Raw genomic sequence first — 23,726 nt, 5'->3', positions numbered from 1 at the left:
GAAATGTATCAGATCGCTGTTTCTCAAACTTGGCAACTTTAAGATATGTGGACTTCAACTCCCAAAATTCCTCAACCAACACAGGAGTTGAAGTCCATACATCTAATACTGGCCAAGATTGAAAAAACACTGTGCTAAATGATCATTTTCAACAATACAGGTTATGTAGCACACACTGGGACTCAAGCAGTGGTGGGATTCAAATATGTGAACAACTGGTTCTCTGTGTGGATGCCGCTTCTGGAAGTCCATTCTGGGCCTGGGTAACAAAAAATTAGCTACTGGTTCTGCCAAAGTGGTGCGAACCGACTGAATCCCACCACTGGACTCAAGAGATCTGTTCCACTTTTCAGCTTATTTACTTGGACCTGGACTGTAAAATATTGGATATTCGCTAGGGCAGCAGAAAATTAGGGTTTTTACACATCAAATTTTCTCCTGTTGGATCATTCATCTAAAACAGTGGTTCTCAACCTGTGGGTCGGGACCCCATTTGGGGTCGAACGACCATTTCACGGGGGTCGCCAAACAACGCAGTCCGCCATTTTTTCCCCCTTTTCCTTAGCTGTGCTATTCCCTTTTATTCTATTGGCTTTTGAAAGCCAATAGAATAGACTCTCTTGAATAGAGTCTAATTCTATTGGCTTTCAAAAGCCAATAGGAATTGTCCAGGCTGTCTCTGCCCTGCTGAGCCCGCCAAAAGTCCCATTCTGCAAACGGTGCTGCACCAGTTGAGTAGTCCTCGACTTACGACCGGTTGAGTAGACCTCAACTTATGACCGGTTGGGGGTCGTGGCATTAAAAAGGTTGAGAACCACTGATCTAAAAAGCTAATCCAGAGATGTTCACTATGTTTGACAACAGTTTTCCAAGGTATTTAATAGCATGGACATCTTTTAATTATGAACGTGAATTTGGAAAAACTCTGGAGACAATGGAGGACAGGAGGGCCTGGTGTGCTATGGTCCTTGAGGTTGCAAAGAGTTGGACACGACTTAGCGATTGAACAATAACAAATTTCTGTATGCAAGACACATGATCTGCTTGTTGAGCCATACAATAGGATGAACATATTCATCAGAAGGTGACATTTAATTTCTATTTACTGATACTTTATTATAAATGGACTACTTCCTTATTAGCTTATGTGTAACCATGATCTTAAAAGGATAAACTATAGGTCAACTGAAATCTGATCTCAAATGGAATGTGTTCATAATGAAACTCAGTTTTGGAAAAATGACAGGGAAAAGTACTATGTGATTATCATTCACCATTAGAAATGTCTTTATTGCGAAATGCAATCTTATGGATGTCTACTTAGAAGCAGGTCATAGTAAGTTCAGTAAACATTGCTTCCTAGTAAATATGTAAAGCATACAGATAAAATTTCATATGATACATGCTCATAATATAATATCTTTATAAAATAATCCTTAGTTAATTTTTCTCTTCCTCAATTAATTTCTCTGTCTTAACCACTGCGGAACTCTGTAAGTGAAGAGCAAATTACAAGATCCAGGTTTAGCAAAGTAGTGCATTAAGTTAAATAGATTCATTTCCAGTGATGGCCAGGGAAAAGAAATAAATAAATTGACCAAATTTGGGAACAGTCAACCCTTTAGAATAAACAAGAATTTTTTAAAATCCAGGAATGTCTGTAAAAGCATGGCTCGTTGGCTTCCTAAATATTGAGCAAACAGGTTTGTGCAGCTGTGTACAATTAGATGTAGCTAAAGGACTATTTATATAATAGCAATTCATATGCATTTACAAGGAACAAAATATTACTCAGGAGAGGCATTCAAATAACTGAAAATGTTTTCCACCACAGTTTGAGCTGGATAGCAATAGAATAGGACTTAGATTTATATACTGCTCCATAGTGGTTTATAACCCTCTCTGAGTAGTTTACAATGCCAACATATTGCCCCCAACAATCTGAGTCCTCATTTTACTAAGCTTGGAAAGATGGAAGGCTGAGTCAACCTTGAGCTGGTTAGGATCGAACTCCTGCTTGTGGGCAGAGTTAGCATGCAATACCACATTCTAACCAAAGCACCACCGCAAATGATGATGTTGATGGGATTGCACTGTTGACATAAACGGTGACTCCCATCTCTTCTCTGAATAACATTAGTTGAGTTCCTCAGCCATGCTTTCTTTCGATTATCAATTGTACAGGTTCATGCAACAATCCACAATAAACTCGGAGCAGTGGAGGAACTCTGCCACTATCAAGGAAAGTTAATATGCTGGATTGTAGCGCTCATTCCAGGCAAAAATATGGGACTTCAATCTCCATGGATTAAAACTGGGTTTCTGGTTTGAGGAAGAGGAGAATGCACAATGTGAGTTAAAGGGTCTACGAAGAGGACACCAACGGGGGAGTATCACACTGGGTGCGGCTGATGAATTACCGTATATTCCGGCATATAAGGCGACCCGGCGTATAAGACGACCCCCGCTTCGACGCCGAGTCGCATGCCTAGAAAGTCGTCTTATATGCCGGAAACTACCGTTATTTCCGGCGTATAAGACGACTCAGCATATAAGACGACCCCCATCTTCGGCGCCAATTTTAAAGCTTGTGAAAGTCGTCTTATACACCAGAAAGTACGGTAAGAGAAAAATTCCACTCTTCTTCTGGGATGAACTTCTAGGGTGGTGGAATAGATTTCTTTTACTCACCATTTTCTTTATTTTCATGCCTCCCTTAGGCTGGCCTGATGGCACTTCCAGTGGCCCATTTCTCCATTAAGATTGCACAATTGGTTTTAGCACTGAGACAGACCCCCTTCTCATATTTATGGGATGCTGCAAGAAAAAGAAAGAAAGAAATCTCCCGAACTTCTCTGTCTTTTAAAATTGGTTGCATCAGGAGGTGACCTACCAAATTACAGGACCTGCTTTGGAATCAGGGAGGCATTAAGCCAAGAAAATAGGGAATAGATTATCCAAAACAAAATCTTCAGTCTTCAATCCAAAACAAAATCTTATCCTTAAATGAGACAGGAAGAAAATCGACTCTCTGGACAGGAAAGGGGACCAACAAGCAAGTACTGGAGGGCATCAAACCAGACAAAAACACGATGGCTGGACACCATCAAATGACACCAGCCAGAGCATAGTGCAAGAAGTAGTGCAAGATCAGAAGATGTGCAGAGACCTGGCCCAGAGAATCACCAAGAGTCAGATGTGACTGAATGACTAACATCATCATCATCATCATCAACAACAACAACAACATCCAAAACAAGTTGCTAAAGTCACAAATGTTTAATTGTGTTTTCTTTTGTAACAGGGTTGGGTTGGTAGACCTTTGGGTTCTAGTAGAAAGCCAAATTAAATCGTCCAAGTCTTCCAATTCCTGATCTAATCTCACATTTTGTTTCCAATAAAAGTTAACCAGATACTGTTTGCCTGAGAAACAACAGACCATCTAAGCAATTATTGGCGTCTGGTACTAACTGTGCAATAAACTTCCAACGAAGCTGGCAATGACACTTAGAAATTAAAGCTAATATCCAGCATTAGTTGCAAGTTTCGCTAGAGGAAGATGGTGCATTTCTTTCCTACAAATTCTGAACTCAGCTGGATCTTATCCAAATCAATAAAAGTATCATCTAAAGCAGGAGTCCCCAACCCCCAGTCCGTGGACCGGTACCGGGCTGCAGCATGCCAGCAACCAGTCCACACAAACAAGCGAAGCCCCATCCGCGGGATGCAGGCAGCACACAATCCCACGGCCCCTTCGGTCTTGGAAAAACCTCTCTCCATGTAACCGGTGCCCCAAAGGTTGGGGACCTCTGATGTAAAGCAGTCCAAACTAAGCTGGATTTTAATTGCAGCTTGAGGTCCACTCCAGAGATACAGATCCCTAAATCACAATGCAAAACATTAACAAGGAGGCAGGAGAGCTTGGCATGCTATGGTCCGTGGGGTTGTGAAGAATCAGACCCAAAACAGATCAAAAACAACAACCCTCTACTTCTGCAGGACCTTGATTTCCCTGTTTTTTCTCCAAGATTCTCGTTCCCAGAAAGGCAAGGATTGAGAATATTTAACTCTAAGCAGAGGGTACATCCTCTCCAAGACCGATCCGTGAAACTGCATCTCGCTGCATGTTATAAAATAGATAGTCCTTGACTTGCCATCCTAGGTGAACCCCAAATTTCCCATCGCTAAAATGAGACAGTTGTTAAGTGAGTTTGCCTTATTTTATAACCTTTCTTGCCACTGTGGTTAAGTGAATCACTGCAGCAGTTAAGTTAGTAACATGGTTGCTAAGTGATTCTGACTTCTCCATTGACTTTGCTTGTCAGAAGGTCGCAAAAGGGGATCACATGATCCCGGGACGCAGCGACTGTCATAAATAGCATGCCAGTTGCTGAATTTTGATGACATGACCATGGCGGTGCTGCAACGGTTACATGTATGAAAAACATTCATATGTCACTTTTTTTCAGTGCATAGTAACTTCAGAGAGTCACTCAACAAGGGATTGTAAGTCAAGAACTACCTGTAATGCACAACTAACTCAGATTTCTTTCTTAAAGCAGTAAATCCACACTACCGATGCAAAGGAGCATCACAGGTTCCAGAATTCTTCTTGTACCTCTTTCAACGCTTCTCCCCAAAACAGTGAAAATGTGTTTATTGTCACTAATAATGGTAGCAAAAAGATAAAGGTTTCCCCCCTGTCAGTCATGTCTAATTCTAGGGCAGAGGTCCCCAACCTTTTGGGCACCAGGGACCGGTTCCGTGGAGAGAGGTTTTTCTGCGGACCGGAGGGGGTGTGGTTTTGTGTGCTGCCTGCATCTCGTGGATCCGGCTTTGCTTGTTTGTGTGGACCGGTTGCTGGCATGCTGCGGCCCAGTACTGGTCCACGGACTGGAGGTTGGGAACCCCTAAACTAGAGTGTGGTGCTCATCTCTGTTTCTTGCTCGAGGGAGCCAACGTTGTCCGAAGACAGTTTCCATACAGACTATACAGCAAAGACCCACAGAATGCTTTTACCTTCTCACCAAAGTGGTACCTATTTACCTACTCACATTTGCATGCTTTCAAACTGCTAGCTGGAGCAAGGAACGGGAACTCGCCCTGTGAAGTGGCTCCTGGGTCTGAAACCTGGGCTGTCAGCTGACAAGCCCCGTGTCTTTAACCACTGAGCCATCACACCCCCTAACAATGGTAGTAGCAAGGGTATATTTATTGTGGCTAATAATGGTTTGAAATATGGCTGATAGCTGTTGAACTGGAAGAGGAAAGACAGAGATATTAGCATTAGTAACTCGAAGGAGGCTGTTTATTTTTTCTGCCTCTTTGCCAGCTGAAGTGTTTGAGCGCAAGAGGAGACTGAACATATCTGAGAGTGCTGTAAGTAAACAAATCTCTTCCTTTAATCTGTAGAACTAAGAGCTACAATGCTTGCAGATGGTGTTAATATGGAAAATCAGTTTCCATTGTGTGTTTTCCCTAAGCTGGCTCCTCGCCTTTCTCCCGGCATTTCAGCAACATATGTCACACTTCTTGCCATTCCTGCAATAGCAACTTGTCACTGAAAATTAAAATCCATATCTGTCCAGTGATTAATATACTTAGCAGCATTGGTGAAGTGTTTGGTGAGGCTTCTCCTGTTTTTCGGAAAGTAATTTTTATTTGCTTGTTGGTTCCAAGGAGAATCTGGCACAGAATAGCAGGAGCAAGATTTGGTCCCAAATTCAAGGCGTTGAGCCTGTGCATGGATCCCACAAGCCTACACTCTGTTGTACGTTGGGATTTTTCTAACGTGGAACCCTGCTTTTGCCACAATTGACTGTCACTTTGTAAGAAGAGCAACAAAGATGATTACGGGGCTGGAGGCTAAAACATATGAAGAACAGTTGCAGAAACTGGGTATGTCTAGTTTAAAGAAAATAAGGACTAGGGGTGACAGGATAGCAGTGTCCAACATTTGAGGGGCTGCCACAAAGAAGAGGGAGTCAAGCTATTCTCCAAAGCATCTGAAGGAAGGACAAGAAGCAATGGATGGAAACTAATCAAGGAGAGAAGCAACCTGGAACTAGGGAGAAATTTCCTGACAGTGGCTGCAATTAATCAGTGGAATGACTTGTCTCCAGAAGTTGTGGGTGCTCCATCACTGGAGGCTTTTACAAAGAGATTGGACAAACATTTATCTGAAATGGTATACGGTTTCCTGCCTCAGCAGAGGGTTGGACTAGAAGATTCTGTTAAACATCAAGAATCAAGTAGAGACTAAGTAGAAACAGGATAGCTATATTCAAGTAGATCTTTCTTTGCAGAGATGAGTTCTCTCTTTTGTTCCAGAAAGATATAGTCTTTAGTTTACAACCACTCATTCAGTGACCATTCAAAGTTCTGATGGTGCTGAATAAGTGGTACTTACAACCAGTCCTGCATGTTTTGGCTGTAGCAGCATCCTGTGGTCACTTGATCATGATTCTGATGCTTGGCAATTATGACAGTTGCACACCCCAGAATCTTGTGATCACCATTTGTGATCTTTCCTGCTGGCTTCCCACAAGCAAAATCAATGGGGAAGCCAACAGGGAAAGTTGCAAGTGATCAGTCTCCTGTGGTCTTCTTGTGTTTGTACCATACCACACCACAACATCTGAGGCTCTAGAAAGAGGACAGAGAAGAGCAACAAAGATGATTACGGGACTGAAGGCTAAAACATACAAGGAATGGTTGCTGGAATTGGGTATGTCCAGTTTAATGAAGAGAAGGACGAGGGGTGACATGATAGCAGTCTTCCAGTATTTAAGGGGCTGCCACAAAGAAGAGGGAGTCAAGCTATTCTCCAAAGCACCTGAAGGCAGGACAAGAAGCAACAGATGGAAACTAACCAAAGAGAGAAGCAATCTAGAACTAAGAAGAAATTTCCTGACAGTAAGAATAACTGATCAGTGGAACAACCTGCCTCCAGAAGCTGTGAATACTCCAACACTGGACGTTTTTAAGAAGAGACTGGATAGCCATTTGTCTGAAATGGTATAGGGTTTCTTGCCTGAGCAGGGGGTTGGACTAGATGACCTCCAAGATCCCTTCCAACTTTATTACTATTATATAGATCATCGCACAGTCAGCCAGATGTTCAGACTGGATTTGGCATTTTGTCTACCTATCGAGTCCTTACCCAGGACCTGGGATAGGCAGATGTGGATGTTTGATGGTATTACAGATATCGTCGCAGGATGGAAGCAGTTCCTAGTAGGGCCGCCCTCTGCAATTGACTAATAGTGAATTTGTCAATGCCAATGGTGTTCAAGTGGTGCTCCAGTTGTTTTGGGATTGCACCAAGGAGCCTATTACTATTGATACTACCTTTGCTTGCTTTTGCAACAGTCTTTCTATTTCTATTATTATCATCATCATCATCATCATCATCATCTACCCTTCAGCTTTTCTGTGTTTGCATTCAGCCTGTACTGGGACTCTGAAGCCCTCTCCTGACTTCCTCTAACTCATACACAGCTTACCCTAGCCCTTCCAGGGCCTCTTCTGGCCACTCCCCACAGCACCCCAGCACCCCAGACTCTATTCTTTGGCCTCCCACTTTCCTCACTTAGCTACCCAGGCATCTATGAATACTGTTTGCAAAATCCCATAGAGACAGGTATATTCCAACAGATGACCAAACATGAATATCTGAAGGCAACATTAGACAATGAATTGCCTTGTTCCTTAGGAAATATCTTTCTTTGTAAGAACACAGAATCTAAATATAATAGAGTTGGAAGGGATCTTGAAGGTCTTCTATCTAGTCTAATCCTCTACTTTAGCAGGAGATCTTACACCATTTCAGACAAATGGTTGTCCTGTCTCTTTTTGAAAGCCTCCCGTGCTGAAGGACCCACAACTTCTGAAGGCAAGTTCCATTGGTTGATTGCTCTCACTGTTAGGACATTTCTCCTTAGTTCTAGGTCGCTTCTCTCCTTGGTTTGTTTCCATTCATTGTTTCTTGTCTTGCCTTTTGGTGCTTTGGAAAATAGTTTGACTCCCTCATCCTTGTAGGACCCCCTCAAATATTGGAACCCTGCTATCATGTCACCCCTAGTCCTTATTTTCATTAAACTAGTCATGCTCAATTCTTGCAACCGTTCTTTGTATGTTTTACTTTCCAGTCCCATAATCATTTTTGTTGCTCTTCTCTGCACTCTTTCCCGAGTCTCAACCTCTTTTTTATATTGTAGTGACCAGAGGGGTAGAGGTACAAGTAGCTCCATTGGTATCCAATGTTCCCTTCGCTGAAGAGAACATTTTTGGCCAGTTTGAATGGTCCGCTAGATCGGAGCTATCCAATAGTCATGTGGATTTTTGCAAGCCAGTTTGATTTCCATAAAACTGTTTTGGAGAAAGGCCTTGCTGTTCCTCACTTGCTCCATTAATCTTTGCAGAAATCACTCCAGTGATTTCCAAAAGGCCCATGAAACGGTCACCTATGTTGGCCTGTTTATGTACACTTTGGCTGAAGCCTCTGCTGAGAGTTCCAACAGATTAGTTCTCTATAAGCTTCTTTTTCAACAGCCGGATTTGTACATCAATAACCAAGCTGTTCAAATAGGAGGGTTTCAAAGGAGGGGAGGGAAAGGGGAAGCGTGTTCACCTGAAAAACAGAGAGGGGGAGAGATTAAGCAAATGTGTCTGTGATGCTCTGGATCTCTTCAGAACTGGCGCATAGAAGAACTGATTTCCCCCCCCCCATCTCACTATGTATCTGGTGAAAAAATGGGAAGCCATTGAAGAAGGTCATTGAAAGGACACTGCTGTAAAGTGGCTGCAATCCAGGCATCCCATTCAACCTGTAGGGAATTTTCTTTCAATCTTGCTTGGTTCAAAACATCTTTAAAATAAATAAATAAATAAATGTTCCAGTTTCTCTAGGTGCAGCAAGAATTATCAAGTAAATGCTTTCTGGAGCTGGGAGGCTGCAATATTAAGGGAAGTGAAATTGACCACAAAGGTATTGCAGGAAAAGATAAAGTCTATGGCCAAAACTCCAGGACCTAATTTAGACACAGGGAACGGGGACAGGCAGGCAGACAGATAGGTAGGTAGGTAGGCAGACAGGCAGGCGCACAGACAGACAGGCAAGTAGGCACATAGATAGGCAGGCAGGCAGGCAAACAGGTAAGCAAGTAGTCAGGCACTCAGATAGGCAGGTAGATTGGCAGGTAGATAGATAGGCAGGCAGGCTGACAGACAGGCAGATAGGTAGGTAGGAACACAGGTTTATAGGTAGACAGGTAAGCAAGCAGGCAGGCACATAGTCAATAGGTGGGTAGGTAGGTATATAGGTAGGTAGGCAGGGAGTAGACCAACAGACAAGCAGGTGGACAGATAGACAGACAGGTAGGCAGGCTTGCAGAAAGACAGGCAGATTATCAAGTCATTTTTTTACTCTTAGCAACCACCTGGATAGATAGATTTTTTCCCCTCCCCAATCTATATAGAGTTCCATTCAATTGGCACAGATTGATTTTGATCCATGGATTTAAATTTAGAAAAAAATCTCTAGAAATCAAATGGAAAAAAAAACCTTTTACGATAGTGTTGAAAAATAACATGCGATTGCCAAGCCTCCAAATTCTGATCACGTGAACGTGGTGACACCGTAACTGTTCTGGATCACTCGTAAGTCACTTTTTTCAGTGCCGTTGTAACTTCAAATGGTCACTAAATGAATGGTTGTAAGTTGAGGACTACCTGTAAAGGCTTCTGTAGCTCTCATGATCTAGAGACTGCAGGACTTATTAATTGATTACAAAAGGTAACGTGAAGAACTTTCAGGCAAATGTATCTTAGAAGGTTGTTTTGAAAATGATAGAAACTAGGATCAGATGTATCACACTAAGCTGTTTGGAGGAAAATCACCTAAATAAGCCAGTAAGATCAAATCATTTAGGTTCACATTGGCTCTTTTAACAACAGGCTGGTTTGGGAACATAGGTCTGGACAGTTTGTAGTTCAGCCACTAATGAGAAATTTAACAACGTCAAAACTGTTAAACAATTAGACTATCATGTTAATCCATAACATAGTTAATAGTTAATTCCCCTGGTCCCAGCAGCTTATATGAATGCAACAACTATACTTTGTTAACTGAGGTTTGTGGTTTTGCAAATTGCATGAACACAGCTGTTGAGTAGGAGTTGGGAAGTGTACTTACCACCGAAGAGGTCCTCAATAGGATTGCAATGTCCAAATTAAACCGATCCAAATGAAGCATTTTAAAATCCCACTTATTTCAGTGGGAAAAATTAATCTTTAACCTTACTGAAACCACCAGGACTTAAAAGTACTCCCTTCTTTGTGCCTTGAGCATGTTAGTTTCCAAACCTGCTAAGACCAAAATATTTTCTCCGTTAAAAAACAGTATTTATACAGCTTGTGGAAATTATCCAATGTGAAATTAAAGCCATTACGTGCTTGACTCTCTTCCTGCCAGGTCTGTTCACGATTTCACCGGTCTTCCCTGCCAAATAAAGCAAAACATTTATCTTATTAAGATCTTACAGGAGTGCAGTAGGAAGAACAGGAGAACATACCTTTTCATGTTGTCATTTGGCTTGCCTGTGTAGAGTTCATGGACCTGGCTCGTGTGTGCCAGGATGCACTGACTTCTTGGATCACAACAGGAATGACTTGGAAAAGACCTTACGGGTCTCTTCGTGCAGAAATCCATGAATCTACAGAATCCTAAAATTATAGAATAACAGAGTTGGAAGAGAGAGAGAATTCATCTCTGCAAAGAAAGATCTGCAAGTACTTGAATATGGCTATCCTGTTTCTACTTAGTCTCTACTTGATTCTTGATGTTTAATAGAATAACAGAGTTGGAAGGGACCTTGGAGATCTTCTAGTCCAACCCCTGCTCAAGCAGGAGACCCTATACCAGGGGTTCTCAACCTTGGCAACTTTAAGACTTGTGGACTTCAGCTTTGCTGGCTGAGGAATTCTGGGAGTTGAAGTCCACAAGTCTTAAAGTTGCCAAGGTTGAGAACCTCTGCCCTATACCATTTCAGACAAATGGTTGTCCAATTTCTTCTTAAAAACCTCCAGTATTGGAGCACCCACAACTTCTGGAGGCAAGTGGTTCCACTGATTAATTGTTCTTATTGCTGGGAAATTTCTCCTTAGTTCTAGGTTGCTTCTCTCCTCGATTAGTTTCCATCCATTGCTTCTTGTCCTGCCTTTTGGTGGTGTGGAAAATAAATTGACCCCCTCTTCTTTTTGGCAACCCCTCAAATATTGAAACACTGCTATCATGTCATCCCTAGTTCCTGCAACCGTTTTTCATGTGTTTTAGCCTCCAGACGCCTGATCAGCACTTTTTCCAGAGTCTCAACATCTTTTTTAAATTGTAGCGACCGAAACTGGATGCAATATTCCATGTGTGCTCTTACCGAGGCATTATAAAATGATATTAACCCTTTACATGATTTTAATACTATCCCTCTATTAATGCAGCCTAGGACTGTGTTGGCTTTTTTAGCAGCTACAGCACGCTGCTGGCTCATATTTAAGTGATTGTCCACTAGGATTCCAAGATCCCTCTTGCAGTTGAAGTAATGTAAACAACCCCTGCATACAGTTTAAGTCCATCACAATAATCTTCTGCCATCCAGACCTGCACCACATTTTATGGTGAGCCATTCGTGGTATTTTTTCCACCAGATTTTCCATTCTGGGAAAGGAAATGAGAAGGCAATTCCTTTTGCGATAATGGAGAATAGGAATAACTCAGGGTTGTGCAGTTGGTTTTTTTGTGTATGCATGTGTATGTGTGCTTTGTGCTACAACCATTGCGTTAACATAAATCATCAGTATATGGGGAAGCAGAGTCTGTTGGCTCTTTATATGACAAGCGACTACATATTAACAGTCAGCAAACTTTATTCCTCCATCTACTGAGGAGGTTAGCTAGCCTGGCAATGAAATCTCTACAGGAGGGGTGTCCAAGCCTGGGAAATTTAAGACTTGTGGACTTCAACTCCCAGAATTCCCAGGCAGCATGATGAATTGAAGTCTACAGGTCTTAAAGTTGCCAAGATTAGACACCCCTTATCTACATGAAAAGAAGCAAACTCAGAGAATACCAACAATGCAATCATCTGCGCTTCATTGCCCTTAAATTGTCTTATAGGAAGGACCATTTTCAAGCCTCATTACTTAGCCAAGATAAAGTTTGGCCATGCAGACAATGCAAACTATGCTGGTGTGTATATATATATATATATATATATATATATATATATATATATATATATATATATTCGCGTTTAAGAAATTTAAAAACATGAACCCTGGGAATATTCATAGTAAGAAATAAAATGATCACCAGGGTAATAAAAACCATAAAATTTAATAAAAAGCGCCTAGCTTTCGCCGTCACCTGCCGGCATCCTCAGGGCTAGTGCGCCAGAGAGTGAGAGAGTCACTTTTATAGGTGCAACAAAGTCTGCGCACGACTCCTCGATCTCGTCATCGGGCCTAATTGGGATGACTGCGCACGGCTGGTCTGTTCCTTTCTATTCCTTTTAATTGCATGTTCATCCTCCTCCATCCTTCTTTCTCTCAGTCCTAGGGTGGATGAGCAGATGCCTCTGCAATTACAATGGTCTCTATGTTTTAATCCTTCTCCCCCGGGATCAGGTGGCAATACACATTCCATGTTTGTTTTGCGATCCTCCTTCGTCCCATTGTCCTTCTTATGACAAGTTTTTCCTTTAGTTTTGGTGTTTTCACTGTTTATATGAATGTCATCTGAGTGGACCCGTAGGTCCTTTCGAGGTGGCTGTGATCTACTGCTGGTCTGGGACTGGAGGAAGAGCCGTTCAATCACGGAGGAGGGGGGGGGGAAGAACGACAACTCCCCAACCACCCCTGCATCCGTTCGTCTCGCGCGCACCGCACCATAGTCAGACAGGCCGGGGGGAGCAGCGGCGGAATCATGTCCTCGCTCTTCCCCCTGGGGCAAGCGCCGTTCAGACAGTCCCACAGACCCCTCCCAGGTGAGCGTAGCTCGTCGATGGTCCGGAACCAGAGGATAGACCGCTCGATCATGAATGGAAGGGGGCGGCGGTTTCCCGTTCGTTACTGCACTCAGCTATCTCGCGCGTCCCCTGCTGCGGGTGATCGGTCCGGGGAGCGGGGTAATGATGGGATCACGTTCTATACGATCCTCACAGCGTCTCTCCTCGGTCTGTCTCCTCTCTCTTGTGTCGTCGGTAGCCATGCAAGTTCTCCGGAATGTTCCGGGGTGCGCAAGTGGGGGGCATGAAAGTTCGATTTCCTGCGTTTTTTCTCCTTCTCCAATGTTATTCAAGGGTCCACCTCCGATCGTACTCTGCAATTCTCTCCCCCCCAGACCGATCATCCCAGTCTGGCGGGGGGATCTCTCCTTTCCTTCCGAGTCGGCTAACCCATTTTCTTCCATATGCAGGTGAATTGCCGTATCCAAAAGTCTCTCCCCTCTTCCTCCAACCGCCGTATCTTCTTTTATACTGGTCGCAACGTCTCGGGTGTCTATGGTGTCTGGATTTTGGATTTTGATTCCCACAGCCTCTTTAGTCCTTCGGGGTTGTGGTAATGTTATTGACATAATAGGAGTGTTCTCCGATTGTGTTTCCTCATTCGGGCTGTCTCGGGTCTCGGGTCAACTGGGGAGTTGGTTCCTCCTCCTTAATGTCATTGGGGTTGTTATTGGGACGTCGGGGGTGCTGTCGTTGGTTATTTGTGTTCCACAACCTTAAAGCCATATATGCCGGGCATAGGTCCACATGCCGATTGATGGAGTTGTCATCCGAGAGCCATGCCTCCTTAAGCAGGCGGCCCCCCTTGGTGTTGTCACTAGCCAATACGCTAACCTCACTGAAATCAAATTTATGGTCTAATTCCGCCATGTGTGCCCATATCTGGGAGTGTTGGTCTCCCCTTTTCACTGCTAACCTATGCTCGTGGACCCTGGTTTTAATCCGTTTAGCTGTCTCCCCAACATAATTGGATCGGCAGTCCATACAATTGATCCTATAGATGGCTGCCGATCTTTCAGTGTTGGGGAGTGGGTCCTTAGGGCGCATTATAGCTGCCCGCAGTGTTTGGTTTGGTCTATGGGCCACTTGTATCTTGTGCGGTGCCAAAATCCTTGCTGTGGCCTCTGAGACATTATGAATGTAGGGGAGAGTAACACGTGTGGTTGCCTGAGGTGTAAGTCCTTGGGGTGTGGGGTCACTCCGGGGTCCAGATGGTTTATTGAACCGATTAATGAACTTAGCCGGGTACCCATTACGTTTACACACCTGGAAGAGGTAATTTCTCTCCTCTCTCTTAGCTCTGGCAGTGCTGCAGTGTGACTCCACTCGCTTAAATAGGGTCCTGACACAGCTGACTTTATGGGCCATGGGGTGATTGCTCTCGAAATGCAAAATCCTGTCTGTACATGTAGGTTTTCGGTATACCTTGGTGGTTAGACATCCGTCCACCTGGCGCTGTACTAACACATCTAAAAACGCTAAACTGCCCTGATGTTCCTCTTCCATGATGAAACGGATGTCTGGGTATACCGAATTCAGGGTGCCCATGAAGTCAGTCTTGTGTCGCTCCTATGTGGACGATACAAACGTATCGTCCACATAGCGGGCCCAAAATTTTGGTTGATATTGGGCCAACGCTATGTGTTCCAAACGCTGGAGCACCACCTCCGCAATCACGCTGGAGATCGGCGACCCCATAGGAGTTCCCTTAATTTGTTCGTATATCGTGCCCTGAAAGGTGAAATAAGTGTTAAGACAGACTCCCATTAATTTTATAAGATCTTCCGTCCGAAGGGAGTCTTGATGTAATCCTTGGTCTCCCTGATTCAGTCGTTCCCTCAAAACCGCAATAGCAAGTTCCTGCGGGATGGAAGTGAATAGGGAGACTACATCAAAGGAGACCATGACTTCATCCTCTTCTACCTTTAGGGCCCTAATCTTACCAAGGAATTCCTCTGCCGACCTCACAGTAGTGTTGCTGTTGTCTGTCAAGTGGCTGATGCGTGTGCTCAGCCACTTAGCTAGTTCATAAGTGGGTGTGCCTCTGAACGCGACAATGGGGCGTAGGGGGACGTCAGGTTTATGCACCTTTGGTAAGCCATAGAATCTGGCAAGCGCTGAATCGCCAGGGCGTATCTTCCTCAATACATCCTCCCCCATTCTCCCATTGCGTTTCAGGGCATCAACGAGCTTATTGGTATAATTCCTTAGCGTAGTGGAGGGATCTCTATTAACTACTCTATAGGCAGCACTGTCTTGGAGTAGTTCTAAAGCTTTGCTTACATACACCTCTTTGTCCAAAACCACCGTTGCTCTCCCCTTATCAGCTGGAAGGATGACAATGGTGTCATCCTTTCTAAGCTGGCTCAGGGCTACTTTTTCCTTTGCTGTCAGTGTTTGGTAGCGTTTATGGCTCATGACTAGGTTTGTGACTTGTTGCCTGACTAAGTTCTTAGTCTCCTCTCCCGCTCCCATGCGGAGCAAAGCCGGCTCTAACGCTGCTACAAAGTCAAGTACGCTAGCGTCAGTAAGATTATAGCCTGTGTCTCGCTGTAACAGGGAGAGTTGTGACTGGCTTAGTACTTTAGAAGATAGGTTGTGTACCACTTTCCCCGGTGGGGTACTATTACGAGACTCACGTAGCATGTTCATTCTTTTTAGGAACACCTCCGTCATGCGCTGAGTCATCTGGGTCGTGGTTTGTCGGATATATTGGTCCAGCATCGTAAAATGTTGGTTTCTCAATTCCATGTTACAAAAGTCTCGGTGTTCTTGAATCCATGCCTTTAGGCACCGTATCCTCCTATGCTGGTCATTGATCAATGCGTACAGCGTACGTCGTTGGAATTGGTGAACTGCTCGCCAGCATTCCAAGGAGTCCACCATTGGTCTTCTCCTTAATGACTTCGGTGTTAAATTCTCCTTAATGCATCCATGGAGGAATGCTAGTTTGCAATAATTGGCTGATACGCGTCGTGCAGACATCTCCCACTTCCTGGCTCTAAGCAAAACTGCTCTGTCATATTCGCGTTTAAGAAATTTAAAAACATGAACCCTGGGAATATTCATAGTAAGAAATAAAATGATCACCAGGGTAATAAAAACCATAAAATTTAATAAAAAGCGCCTAGCTTTCGCCGTCACCTGCCGGCATCCTCAGGGCTAGTGCGCCAGGGAGTGAGAGAGTCACTTTTATAGGTGCAACAAAGCCTGCTTTAGAACTACTCCAAGACAGTGCTGCCTATAGAGTAGTTAATAGAGATCCCTCCACTACGCTAAGGAATTATACCAACAAGCTCCTTGATGCCCTGAAACGCAATGGGAGAATGGGGGAGGATGTATTGAGGAAGATACACCCTGGCGATTCAGTGCTTGCCAGATTCTATGGCTTACCAAAGGTGCATAAACCTGACGTCCCCCTACGCCCCATTGTCACGTTCAGAGGCACACCCACTTATGAACTAGCTAAGTGGCTGAGCACACGCATCAGCCACTTGACAGACAACAGCAACACTACTGTGAGGTCGGCAGAGGAATTCCTTGGTAAGATTAGGGCCCTAAAGGTAGAAGAGGATGAAGTCATGGTCTCCTTTGATGTAGTCTCCCTATTCACTTCCATCCCGCAGGAACTTGCTATTGCGGTTTTGAGGGAACGACTGAATCAGGGAGACCAAGGATTACATCAAGACTCCCTTCGGACGGAAGATCTTATAAAATTAATGGGAGTCTGTCTTAACACTTATTTCACCTTTCAGGGCACGATATACGAACAAATTAAGGGAACTCCTATGGGGTCGCCGATCTCCAGCGTGATTGCGGAGGTGGTGCTCCAGCGTTTGGAACACATAGCGTTGGCCCAATATCAACCAAAATTTTGGGCCCGCTATGTGGACGATACGTTTGTGATCATCAAGGAGCGACACAAGACTGACTTCATGGGCACCCTGAATTCGGTATACCCAGACATCCGTTTCATCATGGAAGAGGAACATCAGGGCAGTTTAGCGTTTTTAGATGTGTTAGTACAGCGCCAGGTGGACGGATGTCTAACCACCAAGGTATACCGAAAACCTACATGTACAGACAGGATTTTGCATTTCGAGAGCAATCACCCCATGGCCCATAAAGTCAGCTGTGTCAGGACCCTATTTAAGCGAGTGGAGTCACACTGCAGCACTGCCAGAGCTAAGAGAGAGGAGAGAAATTACCTCTTCCAGGTGTGTAAACGTAATGGGTACCCGGCTAAGTTCATTAATCGGTTCAATAAACCATCTGGACCCCGGAGTGACCCCACACCCCAAGGACTTACACCTCAGGCAACCACACGTGTTACTCTCCCCTACATTCATAATGTCTCAGAGGCCACAGCAAGGATTTTGGCACCGCACAAGATACAAGTGGCCCATAGACCAAACCAAACACTGCGGGCAGCTATAATGCGCCCTAAGGACCCACTCCCCAACACTGAAAGATCGGCAGCCGTCTATAGGATCAATTGTATGGACTGCCGATCCAATTATGTTGGGGAGACAGCTAAACGGATTAAAACCAGGGTCCACGAGCATAGGTTAGCAGTGAAAAGGGGAGACCAACACTCCCAGATATGGGCACACATGGCGGAATTAGACCATAAATTCGATTTCAGTGAGGTTAGCGTATTGGCTAGTGACAACACCAAGGGGGGCCGCCTGCTTAAGGAGGCATGGCTCTCGGATGACAACTCCATCAATCGGCATGTGGACCTATGCCCGGCATATATGGCTTTAAGGTTGTGGAACACAAATAACCAATGACAGCACCCCCGACATCCCAATAACAACCCCAATGACATTAAGGAGGAGGAACCAACTCCCCAGTTGACCCGAGACAGCCCGAATGAGGAAACACAATCGGAGAACACTCCTATTATGTCAATAACATTACCACAACCCCGAAGGACTAAAGAGGCTGTGGGAATCAAAATCCAAAATCCAGACACCATAGACACCCGAGACATTGCGACCAGTATAAAAGAAGATACGGCGGTTGGAGGAAGAGGGGAGAGACTTTTGGATACGGCAATTCACCTGCATATGGAAGAAAATGGGTTAGCCGACTCGGAAGGAAAGGAGAGATCCCCCCGCCAGACTGGGATGATCGGTCTGGGGGGGAGAGAATTGCAGAGTACGATCGGAGGTGGACCCTTGAATAACATTGGAGAAGGAGAAAAAACGCAGGAAATCGAACTTTCATGCCCCCCACTTGCGCACCCCGGAACATTCCGGAGAACTTGCATGGCTACCGACGACACAAGAGAGAGGAGACAGACCGAGGAGAGACGCTGTGAGGATCGTATAGAACGTAATCCCATCATTACCCCGCTCCCCGGACCGATCACCCGCAGCAGGGGACGCGCGAGACAGCTGAGTGCAGTGACGAACGGGGAACCGCCGCCCCCTTCCATTCATGATCGAGCGGTCTATCCTCTGGTTCCGGACCATCGACGAGCTACGCTCACCTGGGAGGGGTCTGTGGGACTGTCTGAACGGCGCTTGCCCCAGGGGGAAGAGCGAGGACATGATTCCGCCGCTGCTCCCCCCGGCCTGTCTGACTATGCGGTGCGCGCGAGACGAACGGATGCAGGGGTGGTTGGGGAGTTGTCGTTCTTCCCCCCCCCCTCCTCCGTGATTGAACGGCTCTTCCTCCAGCCCCAGACCAGCAGTAGATCACAGCCACCTCGAAAGGACCTACGGGTCCACTCAGATGACATTCATATAAACAGTGAAAACACCAAAACTAAAGGAAAAACTTGTCATAAGAAGGACAATGGGACGAAGGAGGATCGCAAAACAAACATGGAATGTGTATTGCCACCTGATCCCGGGGGAGAAGGATTAAAACATAGAGACCATTGTAATTGCAGAGGCATCTGCTCATCCACCCTAGGACTGAGAGAAAGAAGGATGGAGGAGGATGAACATGCAATTAAAAGGAATAGAAAGGAACAGACCAGCCGTGCGCAGTTATCCCAATTAGGCCCGATGACGAGATCGAGGAGTCGTGCGCAGACTTTGTTGCACCTATAAAAGTGACTCTCTCACTCTCTGGCGCACTAGCCCTGAGGATGCCGGCAGGTGACGGCGAAAGCTAGGCGCTTTTTATTAAATTTTATGGTTTTTATTACCCTGGTGATCATTTTATTTCTTACTATGAATATTCCCAGGGTTCATGTTTTTAAATTTCTTAAACGCGAATATATATATATATATATATATATATATATATATATATATATATATATATATATGTGTGTATATATATATATATACACACACACATGCACATACACACACACATACATACATATATATACACATAGATACATACATATATACATACGTACATACATACATATATATTTTTAGGTTTTAGGTTTTGCTAACAAAGAATAAAGAGAGAATGGTATAGCTATTTCGGGTTCCTTTAACCCTCATCAGCCAAACTTACTCTTCTGAGATTCGAACCTGGGCTATCTGCATGTTAGGCAGATGTTATAACCTCTAAGCCACGGGTTCTCTCCTCCCCCTGTCTCTCTCCTGGTAGCTAACAAAGTGGGAGAGAACCCGTGGCTTAGAGGTTATAACATCTGCCTAACATGCAGATAGCCCAGGGTCGAATCTCAGAAGAGTAAGTTTGGCTGATGAGGGTTAAAGGAACCCGAAATAGCTATACCATTCTCTCTTTATTCTTTGTTAGCAAAACCTAAAAACCTAACAATGTAAAAATGATGTCGCAGTTAGTGACTGCTGCTTGTGGATGGCTCTAGATTGAGCTGATACAGGCAAAAGAAAAGAAAAGAAAGAAGATTTCTTTCTCCCATATCTGGGCTGACAGGGTGTTCATTCAAGGTAAATATCTCCTCCCCCTGTCTCTCTCCTGGTAGCTAACAAAGTGGGAGAGAACCCGTGGCTTAGAGGTTATAACATCTGCCTAACATGCAGATAGCCCAGGTTCGAATCTCAGAAGAGTAAGTTTGGCTGATGAGGGTTAAAGGAACCCGAAATAGCTATACCATTCTCTCTTTATTCTTTGTTAGCAAAACCTAAAAATATATATATATATATATTTGCTGACTCGGGACAGGAAAAATACACATTAGCACACATTAGCACAGCCGTAAGGAACAGACTATAGTGGATCATATTCTTTGAAACTTTTAAGTGAAATATTGCGGCTGTTGAATCATGTGGTTGTTAAATGAATTCAGCTTCTCCCACTGACTTTGCTTGTGGGAGGTCAGTGGGGAAAGTCGAAAGTGGTGATCACATGATCCAGGGATGCTGAAACCGTCGTAAATACATGCCAGTTGCCAAGCATTTGAATTTTGAATGAGAATAAGTTCATTCTAGAGCGCCAGTAGGAAATTAGATAGGGACAAACTGACATCCAGATTTGACTTGAATCTTGTGGCTGGCATTCATCTCTTGTTTAAACCCTGGGTGAGGGTTTTTGGTTTCAGAAGTGACATATATCTTCCACAGTTGGGATCACATGTTAAATGCTTACACGTCATCCATTACATATATACGCACATTGTTTTTAACTCTACCCTGAATCCCCTTTTGACAAGGGCTTAAGAAATTACAAATGGTCTTAATATCTCACCATTACAGTTAAAATATTAATCCCTTTGGACAAAGTTGGAAATCAGAACCCAGCTGCCTCAATTTGGAGGGAGGGAGAAGCCAGATTCACTTTACAACCAGGTTATGAACTTAACGACTGCAGTGATTCTATTAACAGCTGTGGCCAGAAAGGTTGTAAAATAAGCCAAAACTCACTGAACAATTGTCTCACTTGGGTTTGTGGTCGTTATGTCAAGGACTACTTGTCCTCCAAGCAAGTAATGGTGTTCAAAAGCTTCTTCTCTCCTTCTCCACCCCTACATAATCTATAAGGTCTCTGCATTTTCAAGAATGTATGATGGTTCAAGAAAAGCTGAGATGAAGGTTTCTGACTGACACCCACATCCAGCTTAAGTCTCCCATTTTCAGACCAGCTTTGACTTTACAAGAGTGCCGGGAATGTGGTCCAAGCAACTGTCACAGGTTTTGGTTAAGGGTTTCACTTGGGAAAGATTTAACACCAGGTAGTTTCCACTGAGGCTGGAAAGCTATAAGCAATCTGTGGGCCCTCTTTGCTATTTTTGGTTTTCCCCGTTCACAAAGGAACATTCTGCTTCTCTGGGGCTGTGGCTGATGGCTTACTTCCTATGTTGGATTTCTTGGGCAAGGGGTTGTTGATTCTAGGGATCTTTGTCTTTCTAATCTCGTCAGCTTCTAGCTTCCTGACTCCAACCTTCCTGAAAGGATTATCACATCTGCATTTCTAAAAGCTGGCTTCTGCCTAGTTCAGGGGTGTCAAACTCAATTTCACTGAGGGCCACATCAGCACTGCGGTTGCCCTCAGGGGACCAGGTGGGTGTGGCCAGGGTGGATGCGGCCTAGTGGGTGGGCATGGATGGAGTGGATGTGGCCAGCTCTACATCATTCGCGTCAAGGGTGCCTGTGGGGGCCTGGGCAGGAGTGGGATAGATCTGAGGGTCTCTGGCAGAAGGGGGTGGGACCAGTGCAAGTACCAAGGCATGGTCCACTGGAGGAGCCTCACTGTTCCTCTCAGACCATGCAGGGGTAGGGCTTATGGAGCTAAGACTGAATGTGTTTCAGCATAGATGGCCACCACAAAATTGTATATTGGCTCCCAGCTGGCCTGGGCCAGGGCCAAGGCAGAGGGGGCCGTTCCCTCACTGTTTCCAGGATGGCTTCGGGGGCTACATGAAACCACTTTGTGGGCCGCATCCGGCCCCCGGACCTTGTGTTTGACATGTCTGGCCTAGTTTCTGCTCGCGGCTGGTTTTTATCTTTTTTTTTTTAAGATCTTCTCCATTATTCCTTTGGGGAAATATATTCTGCCTTTTTAATATTTAATATTCCCCCCCCAAATATTTCTTTCTCTGGATTCTTCCCACGACACTTATGACCATTGCAGCATCGCCATGGTCACGTGATCAAAGTTCAGATGCTTGGCAACCGGTTCATATTTGTGATGGTTGTAGTGTCCCGGGGTTATGTGATCCCCATTTTTGGGCAGGGCCCAGTGGTGGGATTCAAATATGTGAACAACCAGTTCTCTGTGTGGATGCTGCTTCCGGAAGTCCATTCTGGGCCTGGGCAACAAAAAATTAGCTACCGGTTCTGCCAAAGTGGCGTGAACTGGCTGAATCCCACCACTGCTTCCAAGATCCCTTCCAACTCTGTTATTCTGTTATTATGTCTATTTCTGATGCCAGAATATAAAGGATTTTTTTATTCTGTCATCAGTTCAGATTCAAGGTTTATTCCACCTGCCCTACACATTTGATGGAAACGTGTTGAGATGTTTGGTAGCTTTCAACTGTCAAAAGTTGTTGAATGTTTGATATAACATTGATTTCTAGCCTGGAAATGGCCAATTTCTATCTTGCCTACTTTACCTGCCTGGATGTTTACAATCACCATCGTCTGGAAACTTTAGAGTGAGGGCAGGGCTCCAGCTGAAAGGGCCCAATTGCCCTTTTGCCAATTTTGACCCCTCTCACTGACTCCTGCTAGAACTCTCAGAGAGTTCACCAAAACTTTAATTATTGCTTTGAACATATTTTAGAGTCGTCAGGAAGAGGGAAACTGGCTATGTACCTAGTGACAGATGTTCACGTCATGGTTTAATTTTTAAAATAGAGGATTTTCCTCTGCAACAAAATGATGTTTGTTCTCAAACAAACAAAGTAGGTCATAGCTATCTAAAAGCTCTATTTCATAAAACCTATTAAGTTTAGTTTAAACAAAAAAACACCCCTGATTCAAAAAGGACAAGAGAATCATAGGAGCAAATCAACTTCCTTCCTTCCTTCCTTCCTTCCTTCCTTCCTTCCTTCCTTCCTTCCTTCCTTCCTTCCTTCCTTCCTTCCTCCCTCCCTTCCTTCCTTCTTCCCTCCCTCCCTCCCTCCCTCCCTCCCTCCCTCCCTTCCTTCCTTCTTTTTCTGCTCAGATCGAAATGCAGCCTGGACAATCCTTTGCTCTTACCTCAAGCAATTATTTTCAAGCCGAACAAACAGTCCCATCCCAAACAAATAAACAAACAGTCCCATTCCATTCTTTGGCTTCAAGGTCTTCATCACACTGTCAACATTTTATGTCACTAATAGCGTTTGACTTCAGGACAAGATCATCTTGACTTCCATCCGATGGAAAGGAACGTTTCCAACTGCCTATTCCCTTGAAATCTCTCTCAGCTCTAATCCCAGAAGACCTTCTGTCTGGATGCCAAAAAATCATGAAATATTTATATGTCAGATTTTATTTACAAGTGCTGGTTTCCTGTGAGAAATACCAACTGATGCCAGATGCTGCTCAGGAGATACTGTGAGCTTAAAACGATGAGCAGAAATGGCAACGTTTTATAATGTGCGTTTCTCGGGTCTCAACTTGTAGAGATAGAGAGAGAAAAATTGTAGTAGAATACTGGGGGTCGGCTGATAAAGCAGAAAATGTTATTTTTAACTGTTCCAAATGACAGAATTACCTTTTCTTCAGAATGGCACTCTTTTTCCTTAGTTAAATGTTGACTGTATGTTATATTTATTGGTAC

At 44.3% G+C, this 23,726-nt stretch overlaps 1 long non-coding RNA gene across 2 annotated transcripts; it reads right to left on the bottom strand.

The window, feature by feature from the left end:
* Positions 1-1,236: 1,236 nt before the first annotated feature.
* LOC120303417 lies at positions 1,237-23,322 on the bottom strand. 2 transcript variants are annotated; one of them, XR_005555456.1, is made up of 5 exons: positions 23,162-23,322; positions 10,575-10,725; positions 10,196-10,501; positions 2,692-2,817; positions 1,237-2,322 (listed from the first exon to the last, which is right to left on the bottom strand). It is a non-coding gene; the product is annotated as an uncharacterized LOC120303417 (long non-coding RNA). The 2 variants fall into 2 exon arrangements; XR_005555455.1 differs by having other exon boundaries at positions 10,196-10,725.
* Positions 23,323-23,726: the final 404 nt, after the last annotated feature.

This window comes from Crotalus tigris, unplaced genomic scaffold (assembly GCF_016545835.1).
Source record: "Crotalus tigris isolate CLP2741 ecotype Arizona unplaced genomic scaffold, ASM1654583v1 scf7180000024469.1203045, whole genome shotgun sequence".
Taxonomy (NCBI): domain Eukaryota; kingdom Metazoa; phylum Chordata; class Lepidosauria; order Squamata; family Viperidae; genus Crotalus; species Crotalus tigris.
Note: the sequence above shows the minus strand (reverse complement) of the source record. Positions and strands in the feature narration are given on the sequence as shown.